Source organism: Crassostrea angulata, chromosome 6, assembly GCF_025612915.1.
Source record: "Crassostrea angulata isolate pt1a10 chromosome 6, ASM2561291v2, whole genome shotgun sequence".
Lineage (NCBI taxonomy): Eukaryota > Metazoa > Mollusca > Bivalvia > Ostreida > Ostreidae > Magallana > Magallana angulata.
Genome location: NC_069116.1, coordinates 50723143 through 50736534, shown reverse-complemented (window position 1 = coordinate 50736534; position 13392 = coordinate 50723143). Strand labels below are relative to the sequence as shown.

The following is a 13392-nucleotide window of genomic DNA, read 5'->3' as shown; positions in this document are numbered from 1 at the left end:
GTATCACACACGGTTCGGTGAAAACTAAGAGAGCTATAACATCCTACATTCCTTTGCATTTTCTGTTGAGAACCGTAATCAAAGCAACGTAACGGTGGACTTGCGGCCTTTTATTTCCCGCGATACATTCAGAGGTGTATCTGGTTTGCGTGTTACCTGTTAAAATATTTCAGTGTAAACTGCGATCCCTCTGATGATAAGTTTTAGTTTTTATTTCGATGGCTTAGATATGGTGTTGATATACATGATAGTTCCATTATCTACTGTCATAACGATCCAAGCGTGTAAATGCATTGCACATAGCGTTGTATATGTAGGTACAGTATATAGTGTGGATCGAGGAATTCAAAAATCGAATTCTTTAAAACAATAACGGTCACATCATTGACAATGACAGTAGTGACTTTTGAAAATGGAGAGTTTTTGTCGAAAATGTATAAAAAGGATGACATCTTGATTTATTTATTTAATCACTTGATTTGAACATATTTTATTGAGTAAAGATATACAAATGGTTCGAACACAAGTTCTAACAACTTACGAGGTTCTTACCAAGTATAACAATTTACAACTGTATAATAGTTAAGAATGGAAAGTACATAAAAATAGATTTTACTAAAGTGTTTAAATTATTGAACAAACGTACATGTACATGTATATATAAACAGTTCTGTTTGAATTTGGTATAGGCAGTAAGATTGAAATTACGAGAATCTACCACGATCTCTGATAAATCTTTGAACAGCTAGATCAATAATTTACTCACTTATAATATCTACTGTGTTGAATGTAGTGCGGCCGGGGTAAAAAATAAGATGCAGACGTTGTGCATTCTGTATGAACGACACGTGTTCATAAGGAAATGTTTCAAAGAATATTTTTTTTATGTTTTATTGATTTTATTTTCCTTTATTCATCTTATAAATATTTTACTTCAATGTCACTCCTGTAATGTCACTTTATCGTTACTAAGTATGTAATAAATCCAGAGGTGTTCGAATGAAAGTTCACGAGACCCCGAGGAGATTTATTCAGTTTCTGTGAAATGAGTGTTAGAACAATATAATATTCTCAAAATACGTACGTGTTGATCTTTTTTCATATCTTTGATATACTTTAAAACATGAAATTCCATTAAGATATATTAATTTTATATCAACAGAGTATGCTTTCCTCTATTTCTAAAGGACACTTTAGATAATTAATTGCTCTATAGAAACTAACAGGACTGATTATTGTACATGTATTGCAATCTATACACCAGAAGAGGAAAATTCTACACCAGAGCAGTTTTTTTTCCACTCAGGGGAAAATCCCTTTCATGATTTTGCACAGAGTGGGTATTATCTTGAGTGGAAAGGTGAAAATTAATCCGGTTCCATTTTTTTTTGCTGAAGGATATACATGTAGCACCGGAACGATTACTAATTCTAGCATTTTGATCTTCGACAAAAATCACAAATATCTAGAGTTCCGGGCAGAATCCTTACTCAACCAGAAGCAAACTTTATAACACCAGACAAACCGTAATCAACTTTATTCTCTTCGCAAATCCTTACATATTGATTTGAAAAAAAAACCCACTTACTTCTACATGCTCTTTGATTATATAACTCAATGCTCTGTCCAAACTGTTATGATGTGAGCCTCTTAGGAAGTAAATGAGGATTAACTTACCATTTCCTTATGTTTTCTTTTAACAGATAAATGTGTAGTTCTGAATAAACAGACTCATAACCTTGACTCAGTAGATTGTAAGGCGGATACCGGATGTCCCTCACAGACGTATCTTTTCTCCGAAGTGTGGCGATGTAAGTTTGTTTCGTAATTATAATATATAACATGGCTATAGTGTTATTGAGATAAACCAATGAACAGTAAATAACTGTTTTAAAATTTATTCTAATATAAATTTAAAAGTATACATTTATATTTGGTTCATTTCTACATGTAATTTGTACTTTTCAAAGAAAATGCACCTGGATATGAACACGCTTTTCATTTTTTAGATAAAAAGAATATTGAAGATTTTAACACAAAAATAGAACTTTTAATTAAACAGATAATATTCATTGTTAACCTAGCAACATTTTAAACCTGAATTACGTAACAAAAAATGTTCTATAATAATGCCTTCCCCCTTTATTTAAGCTTTTTAAGGTGGGAACCAGATTAGAAAACACGTATCTTTACAGATGGATTTTTTTCTCATTTTCTATCAATTTCTACAACTTCTGATATTTCGTGGATATTTACCAATTTCTACAACTTCGTATATGCAATGTAGCTCCACCTCCGCCCCGCTGGGGCTGGAACTCACGACTTATGAACCCTAATCTCCTAGCAGTGAGCGACCACCGTGCTTACCACTCGACCATCTATGCATGCCAAAAACTAGCTTTTATAATGACAAACGGAGCCAAATAGACTTAAAAAATCAATAGAAACTTTCACGTGCATTGTGTAAATTTAGATAAAAATTAAGATGAAACTATCATCTTATATATTACAACTGGGGAAATATCAAAGACAAAGTGAAATGCCAAATATCTCAATTTAATATATGTATACTAAGTAAGACAAAATTATCTATACAAATCAAAGTAAATCCATTTGCTTAATCTACTGCATCTACTTTATTTGTATACAATAAACATGCATAAACCTTTTTTTTGTGGTGATCAGCTTAAGAAATTCATTGTGTACTCTAATTGGATCAGTAGTATTAATATGATGTTGAATACTATAAAGCATAATACATGTAGAATCACAATATTATGAGACACCATTATACATAGGCATTGCTTTTACTTTCTTAATAAGTGACCTCCCTTTGCCAACATACTGTATCATCATTTTGATATTTAAATTAGCGCAATATTATGAGACATACGTATTGCTTTCAATTTCTTAAAAAGTGATCTCCTTTTGCCAACGTATACAATGTTTAAATAAGCTTATCATCTTTACCTTCCTATCGCATTTGTACAGTTTCTGTCATCTTAATTGTAAAAGTTTGTTTTCATTTGTCAGACTTAAACTATTGAGTTGACCCCATATTGACCCTTTGACATTTTGTATTTACAATGTAACAGGTCCAGTACAATGTCTTGATTAAGCTAAAGATGTAGCTTGAATAAGCTACAAAGCTTGATCAAGCTAATCAGAATAGCTTGATAAAGCTATTAAGTGCAGTTTCTCACTAAAATGTTTATTATAGGAAATAAACAAAAAAGCACAATTAACTTACAACTTATATTTGAACTATTGACCATTAAAAAGTTATGAACAATAATTAGTGATCAAACATTGTTTAAACAAGTGTTTAAACATTGCGGTTTTTAAACCCTTTTGAGCTCAAAATACATTTCCATTGTTTAGGTTACTGTTCACCACTTTTTGTACACTGAGGCATTGATAAGAATGATTTCTTCTAATTGTCTTGAATTATTACAAATCAAATATCTTGTTTATCATAACTGACCTTTCTATTTCTTCAAGAAGTACAGTACCAATCAGACCCAACCTAACACCAGAGTAAACAAACCCGACTAAACCCCGGGTTTACTTTTAGGGTTTACTCTGGGTTTACATTTTAAAAATTTGGGTCCACTCGGGGTTTACTTTGAGTTTACTTTAGGTTAGCTTGGAAATTGCTTTAAAGGTCAACTGTACGCACTGAAGTGTAAAGCAGACCCGTCTTTAATCTTACTGCCTGTAATTCCTGTCCCTTGTGATTCCGAATACAAAGTTAGCGTCTGCTTTCAGGGGTATACTTCTCACCGGGTTTACTCTCTGTGTCCACTCTTGGTTTACTTTGGGTTTACTCTGGGTCCAATCTAGTTCACCCCGAGTAAACCCAGAGTTAACCAAGAAAGTAAACCCGGGGTTTAGTTGGGGTTTACTTTCTGTTATGTTGGGTCTGATCGGTACTGTAACTGTGTGGTCATGAATCAATTGCCCCAAAACGTTTTTAATTGCAACTTTTATTAATGCTAAAAAAATACACTTTTATTACGAAAAATGAGTGACAAAATATCTAAGTCAAGCTACTCTGAATAGCTTATTAAAGCCATATAGCTTATTCATGTACCTTAATCAAGAGATTGTTAAATATGTGTATTATATGTTAAAAAATGAAGAAACTTATTTCATTTAATTAAGTTATAATAGAGAGGAAGTGGTCTTTTTTCCTAATGTATTATGATGCATCAAATATAATGTAGGCTTGATGAAATTGTTTGTCCTGACCTTCATGAAACAGGAAAATACCACATATCTTGAAAACTGTTGAGATCCTCACCACTAAAACGTATATATATTTTTTTCTAATGGCATCAAATGATGTAAAGTGCATGACCCCTTGTACTTAAACCATCCTCCTCCTCTAAAAATAGGAACTAAAAATATATTTTAATAACTTTAGAAATCCCCATTCCTTATCTTTAACCAAATTCACTCTTGTGTTTGTGTCTCTGCGTCATAGGTTATGCCCCCTTGGAGACACTCTGGCTTTCCAGAACTAGATATGATAAAGCATTTTTTCTTATTCACATGTAGGGTTTGATGATATGGACAATTCCTAGCCTAATGATGACTCTGCTTTATTTAGGAGCCTTACTTTTAAAATTCTCCAGAATACATATAACAATTTGCTTATTTTAAAAACTAAAAAGCAATTTCGAAAAACAAATATTAATGTAAATCTACAGAAAAATACCAATGAATAAATGATTTAAACTTTGCTTAAGACTTCAGAGACTCTGAATCCGGTTTAAATGGTTGGGGGGGGGGAGTGGTGGTGAGAGATAAACATAAGATTTTAACCATTTATTTTAATTTAACTTGAAAGCTTACTTTAGCTGAAAAGCTAAACTGAGTCATTTTTTAATCACTTTTTGTCCGGCGGCCGTCTATCTGTCTGTCCGTAAACTCTTAACAATTTCAACTTTTTCTCCAGAACCATGGCCACAAAGCCAATTTCAACCAAACTTGGCACAAAGCACCACTAGGTAAAGGGAATTTAAGTTTGTTCATGTGAAGGGCCACGCTTTCTTTTAAGGGGATATAATTAAAAATCATTGAACGTTTGTTGGTATTTTTCAAAAATCTTCTTCTCAAAAAACCATTTGGCCAGAAAAGCTGAAACTTGTGTGGCAGCGTCCTCAGAAAGTATAGATTCACGTTTGATTAAATAACGATCCCTAGGGGTAGGGTGGGGCCACAATGGGGGTCAATTTTTTTACATATAGGAATATAGAAAGTAAATCTTTAAAAATTTTTTTGTCTGAAACTGATCAGCCAGAAAAGCTGTAACTTGTATAGAAGGAAGTGTAGATTCAAGTTTGTTCAAATCATGATTCCCAGGGGTAGATTGGGGCCACAATGAGGGGCGAATTGAACAATGAAATATATAGAGTTAATCTTTTAAAATCTTATTCCCGGAAACTGATCATCCAGATATGTTAAAACTTGTGTGGAAGCATCCTCAGATAGTGTAGATTCAGGTTTGTTCAAATCATGATCCCTGTGGGTAGGGTGGGGCCACAACGGGGGAATGAATTTTGATATAGGAATATATAAGGAAAAACTTTTAAAATCTTCTCAAAAACAGATCAGCCAGAAAAGCTATTACTTGTTTGATAGCATCCTTCAGTAGGGTAGATTCAAATTTGTTCAAATTAGAAAAGCTCTAACTTAAGTCGGTTCAGATAGAGTAGATTGAAATGTGTCAAAATCATATTCTTCAAAAGTAGGGTTGGGTCAGGTGGGGGGAGGGGTCCAATTTGACAAAGGAAAACATTTATATTATTTACAAAAAATCAAATCTTATTACATTTGGTTTTACTTATATGCAAGCATTTCGACATATTGTTGATTCTTTAAAATTGTTTAGACTATGGCTCCAGGACTATTCTTGGACCTAACAAGGGGTTTAAAGTTCGATGTAGAGTAATAATCCATATATAAACAGTTGATTAAGTCTGATCCTCTTCTTGATAACTGCAATGCTCAATATGTGTTATGACTGTAAAATCATCGTCTTACAAAGGGACTCAATGATAAACAAAAGAATATGCATATGGAAAGTTCAGGAATCTCGGTTTTTAGGAGTGATAAACATCAACCGTCTGCTACCTTTTAACTGTCTGAATGAAATTTGAGGTTTTGGAACCTTATTGCACATCTATAAGACACCCCTGTAATATCCCTGGAGATAGCTACTGCATACGTTGTAAGGGGAATTCTGGGAACCATGCTCTTTTTGCAAAAAAATAAAACGTACGTAATTTTTGTTGCCCACCGACCCCAGTACTGAAAAATTCTGAAACCAGATGAAACATCAAAATGACGTCTCTAATCATATTCTAGTAGGTTATTAAGCCACTTTTTAAAAAAAATGTTGACGTTTTGAAACCAGACTATTTTGGAAAAAAACGGCATTTTTTAGCCACTTAATGACCCCAGGATAAAATTTAAACCGATACCTTATTGCTTATCTATAGGACATCTCAAAACATTTTCCACGAAATGATTTGTCTACTTTTGAAAATGTAAGTGGATTTAGAGGAACCAAGTTTTAAGTGAAAAAAGACAATTTTTTTTTACAAATTATTTGACAAGACAGACTTACCAGAGTGTAAACGCATCCTTAGGTAGCTTTTATTGAGGTTCGTTATAAATCATGGTTGGGCCACACTGAGTGGTCGATTTTTACCTATAAATAGAGAAAATCTTAAAAAATCACAAAAATAACATTGGGCCAAAGGGTTCAAATTTCTGTGAAAATATAATCATGTAGGGGGCTAGGGTAAGGCTAAAAAAATAAATTTAAAAAAAAATCTGTTCAAAAGCCAGTGGGCCAGATAGAAAAGATAAATCTTATTTTGAAGCATCTTTATGTATAATAGATTCCGATTGCTCAAATCATGATTCAGGGAGTAGTATAGGGTTGGGTCACAATGGGTGTTGAATTATTACTCAGGAATAAATAGAGAAATATTCTTAAAACTCTTCTCAAAACCCTTTTTATCCCTTTGCTTGGTATGACCAGAATAGCTAAACCTTTTGTGCAAGAAACATAAGGAAGTGTAGAATCATTTTTGTTCAAATCATGATCCCAGGAGTAGTGTAAGGATTGCAATGAGGGGTACAGTTTTCATATGAAAATAATTAGAAAATCTTTTAAAGATTCTTTTCTCTGAAACCCATTTCGCTAAAATAGATAAAACTTGTGTGAAAGCATCCTTAGATAGTGTAGATTCATATTTGTTGGATGGAGCTACAAAAGGGGCAATGGTTTTTTCACATTGAAATATATTGAAAAACAATTTTGAAAATTTTCTTCCCAAAAACCATTTGGCCAGAAAAGCTAAATCATGTTTGGAAGCATTCTCAGGTAGATTTCAAACACATGTGCTTTGAAATTTTATTTTGTACGGTATATTTTGATTTGTATTTTATTTGATATGAACGAACTTAATACCTAGAGTAAGGAATTTGCTTATCCCTTTTTTAGAATATATGTAATAAAAATAGCAAAAGTGAGTTTAATTCAGAAATTACATCTTTTCAATGTTATTATTAAATGCAAGTTTTTGTTTCTTTTCAGATAAAATTTGTTTTGAAAATTTTTATGGAATGTAAGTAAAATTAGTGATTGATAGCCTTGATTTTTTTTTTTTGGGAAAGACCATCTTACCAGATTTGATTTTTATTTAGAGGTCATATAAAGGTGATATCATTAATATTTAGCTCACCTGAGCTGAAAGCTCAAGTGAGCTTTTCTGATCACATTATGTCTGTCCGTCCATCCGTCCGTGAACTTTTCACATTTTCAACATCTTCTCATAAACTAGTGGGCCAATTTCAACTAAACTTAGCATAAAGCACCCTTAGGCAAAGGAAATTTAAAGTAGTGAAAATTAAGAACCGAATCCTTTCTCCAAGGGGAAATAATATTAGTTATTAACCAAATTTGAGAAAAGTTTTAAAATCTTCCTCTGAGGATCCATTTGGCCAGCAAAGTTGAAACTTGTATGAATGTATCCTCAGGTAGTGTACATTCAAAGTTAGAGTAGTTAAGTGTAGAGTGGTAGAGGGGTAGAGTGGGGTCACAATCGGGGATCGAATTTCTACATAGGAATGTATAGAGTAAATCTTTAAAAATCTTCTCCTCAGAAACTAATCAACCAGGTGATTATTTAAAATTGTTCATTGGCTTCTGGATGATTCCTTGAAGATTGGGTCACACAAGGGGTTCAGAGTTTGATGTAGGTTCATATCCAATAATTAAAAAAAATCCTTCTTTGACGTCATCCATTGTATTGAGTCAACGTATATATTAACTATTCAATCAGAAGTTGTTGGATATATAAACATTTTACAGTAGGATATTCAAATATCCAACAGTGCATAAAACAAATAAAATAGACAAGATTTGGAAACATGTATTTCCAATCACAAAATCTTCATGAAATTACTAGAACCTTGTCATCAATATGACCACCACACATATTCATTAAGACTACTGTCACAAGAAAGGAATTTCAACGGGAATATCTCCTTTTTTAAAAAATGTTTTAATAGATTTTGATCCACACGGATCATTTTCCTCAGCACTTTCAGATTTTCTCTTTAAACCCTGAACCCATCACTCGCTTCTTGTTGCTGAATATTACTTGTGCGAGATGACCGGTCTTCTCGCAAATAGGCTCTTCCGGAAGTTCAGCGGAATACATCCTGGTAGCAGCCGTTGCCCTTAAAAAATGATTTGTGAAGTGAACATCAAAACCAGCTTTCGCACACAAATTTTTCACTACTTTTGACATGGTGTTGATACCTACACGGACATCACAATACCATTCATGATCTGACGGTTGGGCTTTTGCGCGTAAATACAAAGCGTTGGTTTTTCCGTTCTTTGGTCTGTGTGAAAGCAAAAAGAAAGTAACATTACATTTTTTACAAAAAATTACAAACATATATAACATGTAGCTTGAGAAATAAATCAAATTTACTATTTAATTACCTTAAAGAAATGTATTTCTTGAACACTGAAACAACACATCTGTCTGGTCTCTTCAGGTTTTGATATGCCTCAGTTTGCTTTCTTTTCAGCCTTCTATGATGAATTCCACCATAATTACATTTTGAAACATCCTCTTTATATTCCAGGAATTCCCGTCCAGAATATTTCTCTTTGTCCAGTTTCAGCTATTTTTTTCCATATCGCAGATTATAATGTTCGGCCCCTCCACGCAGATCAAAATTAAGTCCAAACAGAAACAACTTAGTGTCCTTCAGTGTAAAAAAAAAGTGTCCCTCAGTTTGTCTGGTGTATCGATTCCAAGTATACCTATATTATATATCTAAATATATATTATTTATATTACACATATACATATATATATATATATATATATATATATATATAGAGAGAGAGAGAGAGAGAGCGAGAGAGAGAGAGAGAGAGATATATATATATTTAATATTATATATTTCCAACATATCATCTTCATAAGCCACTGTTATAACCTTTGATTGTCTTCTTTCAATTCCAATACCAGGCGAGGCTTAATTTTTTTTATCATTTTTCTCATCCCTTCAAATTCTGTATAATTCATCAGTGTCACATACCTTTCATTCTCACGAAGGTAATGTTGAATTGCTATGATAATTTCATATAGGGTATTGCCACGGTATTCCTGATCATTTTCTTTGCGAACTTCATGATAAAGGTGCCCAATAAGTAATATAGAGTTTCGTAGTCCATTTTAAGCAAATCGCTTTGAATTTTTCGACTGTCATTCCTGTTTTCGTAAATGTCCTGCCTATTTTCCAGGCACGAGTTGAATAGATTTACAACCCATCTAGATTTTGACTCTGTTTATCTTGCAAATCTTGATTTAGAGATATTTTCACGCTCAACACCTGAAATAGGTTCTGCGAAACGTTGACTCTCCTTTTGATCACTTTTCACAATATCAGAAATGTTGTCCGACTGGACCTCCTTAAGAACTTATCAGATTTCTTCAGTAAATCATCATCTGATATATCACTAAAATGTCAAACTTTATGTCAAAATTCTGCATTTTTCTTTCTCCATCCAAGTCAAGAATATCATTTAAAACGGTATGTGTGTCATCCCCCGAACTCTGGACCTCTTTGAATTTATTTTGGGTTTAACCTATTACTTCATTAGAATCCATGTTTGTACAGTACAACGGCAGTTTTCAAAATAAGATTTGTACGTGTCTCTCAAGTTCACTAGACCATGAATAAAAGGGGTGTTTGGTTGGCTATTTTGTTATGGTACTGGTGGATATATGAATAGGCTAGATGCTATTGTATTACAGAACAGTTTGATATATGAATAGGTCAATGCTTCTTCGAGGTCCAATGGGGGAATTTTTTTAAAGTAAGATAAATAACTTTCGGCCCTCGGAGGGGATGTTTTCTCTAAACTATTCAACACCATCTCCTTATTTATCCATTACATAAACAATTGTTTAGGATCTTTTGGAGAACTCCAATGCTCAGCATGTGATATCATTATAAAATCATCCTGTTAGAAAAGGGACTAATGATAATAAACATAAGAATATCCAGTAGGAAAAAATGGATTTTATTTACACAGGATCCACATGCATAATACTACATTGTCGAGATAGTTTGTATAATGACTCCATTAAGCTAAATTTGTCATACCTATTGTTCCTCAGGTGAGCGATGTGACCCATGGATCTCTTGTTTTTATACCTGTTTAAAATGAAATGATTTTAAACATTTTTTTAAAAAGAATAAATTTTAAATGAATTGAAAAATGTGTTCGATTTTGCAAAAGTAATTGATTACTAAACCTTTGTTTGAAAATATATTTAAATATATTAAAATATACTACTGTAATAGACATTTTCTTTCAAGAACAAAAACTCTGGCAGATAAAACTACCCCAGCAATCATCATTGTTGACGCAAGGTACATTACTTTATTCTATATATATATATATATATATATATATATATATATATATATATATATATATATATATATATATATATATATATATATATATATATATATATATATATATATATATATATATTAAGAAATACAGTGAATGATTTCTGCAAAGAGCAATCGCAGCACAAGGTGTTTAGCATATGTTTTTGCGTATCTAAACAAATATTTGCACACTAAAACCATTAAATCAGTCAGAATGCAGAACTTACATGTACAGGCAGCCAAGTTCCGATAGAGCACGTTTTCTTTTATTAAATCCAGATTCCCGATTATACCTTTATTAATTTCCCGTCAATAGCAGAATAATAATAAACATCAACTGGGTTACAATATATTATATTTGTATGATTTTTATGTACAATCATCAACAATAATTTCTTTAGAAAGTGTATGAACTTTTGTAACCATCCTTCAATGCAATATAATTTGATATTTAACCATTCGAGGTAGAAAATAGATTTGGTTAACGTAATTAGTTCTCTTTGTCATTCTGCTGTTCTACTCACAGACTTAAACTATAGCATTTCTAATATATAAACGGTATGAACGTATGAACATATTTAACACAGTACACAGTCTGATTTTTGTACAACAATTTTTTTTGAAACTTTCACAGATCCACCTTGTTGCCTACTCATATCATAAGCCAAAGTTAAACTAAACGTCGTGTGCACAGTCCACATTATGGCGCCATGTATCGAACGTACAGCGTACACGTTTTGTCTTCGGAAAAAGCCGAAAAGAGTGACGTGATTCCTAAAAATAATTATTTCTTCTTTCATTGTTTATTAATTTAATTTATATGTTAGCTGCTGGTAAAAAAATTGAATACTTTTTTCAGTATCAAAAAATCAGTTCCTTAATTGAAATGTTTTTTTATTTTTCATCTGATAATTTCATAAGACATACGTAGAACAAGCCGTGTTTGTTGATTGAAACACAACTTAAAAGTCCGGTTTTCACTTTAATTGTTTTTAGATTTAAATTGTCTTTAACTGGAATATTGGAAAACTTTTAAACATCGGAAAGTGACAGTCAATCAATGATCGATCAAACTTTTAAAAAACAAAATGGGGGCTAATGTGGCGGCGCCAGGCCAGAAGAATTTTTTTAAGCCCATAGTTCCACTGATTTTCTTATATATACGTGTTACATTAGCATAAATCCCCATTTCGAGAGGCGGTCTTCGCTCACTCTTTTCGGATATGACATCGGTTGATAAAGATTAAGTTTCAACGTTTTATTGAATCAAATGGCCTTAACGCATGTGTGGTCAATATCAGTATTTATTTCTGTTTAAGAACCACGTCATCCCAGACAGAGGCAAAAGTGCAAGGAAATACAACATTGATTTTTTTGTAAGTATCATAAATACAACACTGATTATTTTGTTAGTATCATACTACAATATCTATTTTTTAAGTATCATTAAAAAGTTCAATCTTGACTTTGCAAAGTGTTATCCAGCGAAAAGGTCCTTGCCCTTTTGCTAAGATGAATTTTCTGCGATCTTTCTCTTTACGTTAAAACATATTGTCTCTTTGAAAAGATGGCGAACAAGGTAAAAAAAAAGTTTAGAAATAGATGTAACAACTATAAGGAGCTATATTTTTTTTACTAACAGCATTTCTTAATGTATTAAGAGAAAGACAATCAAGTAGGAAGCTGAACATGCTAAGAGAAGTGTTTGTTCGCAGAATTCAAACCATAGTGTGTTTATTGCTTCTACTTTATAAACATCAACATTTTTAACAAGTTATAGTATAAATGAAATGCGTTTGTGAAATTCTGTTGGTAACGTCCACAACTGATGTTGACTAATTAAGCAAAGATGGTAGGAGTAAGAGGTGTCAAATATGTATAACCTGATTTTAAAAACATAGATGGTTTCTTTTGTTCATCAATTTTATTAACATTCTTGTTATTTTTGGTATATTTTAAACACATATTATTGTGTGCAGTGAACCAGACGCGGAACCAGGGGATTCCGGATTGATAATTGGTGTTGTTTTGGCGATTCCTCTAATCCTCATTTGCTCGCTGGTTGTTGTGTTCATCTTGGATAAACGATTCAAATGGGGACTTATGAAGAGATTAAGGTCGCGTGTACCAGGTAAGCACATTGCTTGTTTTAAGGATACACGTGCAACGCCTTTGTTTTCGCAAATATCGGTATGCATCATAACTGTAAAAATCTGACTTGATGACATGTGTTACACTGGGATCTTTAACTTATTTTGATTATTATCTGTCCAGAAAAAGAGTAATAATAATAATTCGATTGACCTTTGATTTACAATTTTTCTCACTCAACTAATTAATAACTATCTATGGTTAATACGAAGTTAACAATTTCAAGTACCAAAA

The 13392-nt window shown here is 32.4% G+C and overlaps 1 long non-coding RNA gene across 1 annotated transcript; it reads left to right on the top strand.

Annotated features, from left to right (window-relative positions):
* The first annotated feature begins 1703 nt into the window (after window positions 1-1703).
* On the top strand, window positions 1704-13133 carry LOC128190003 (uncharacterized). The gene is made up of 5 exons (XR_008244313.1): window positions 1704-1811; window positions 7613-7643; window positions 10927-10980; window positions 12327-12383; window positions 12987-13133. It is a non-coding gene; the product is annotated as an uncharacterized LOC128190003 (long non-coding RNA).
* The last annotated feature ends 259 nt before the right edge of the window (window positions 13134-13392 follow it).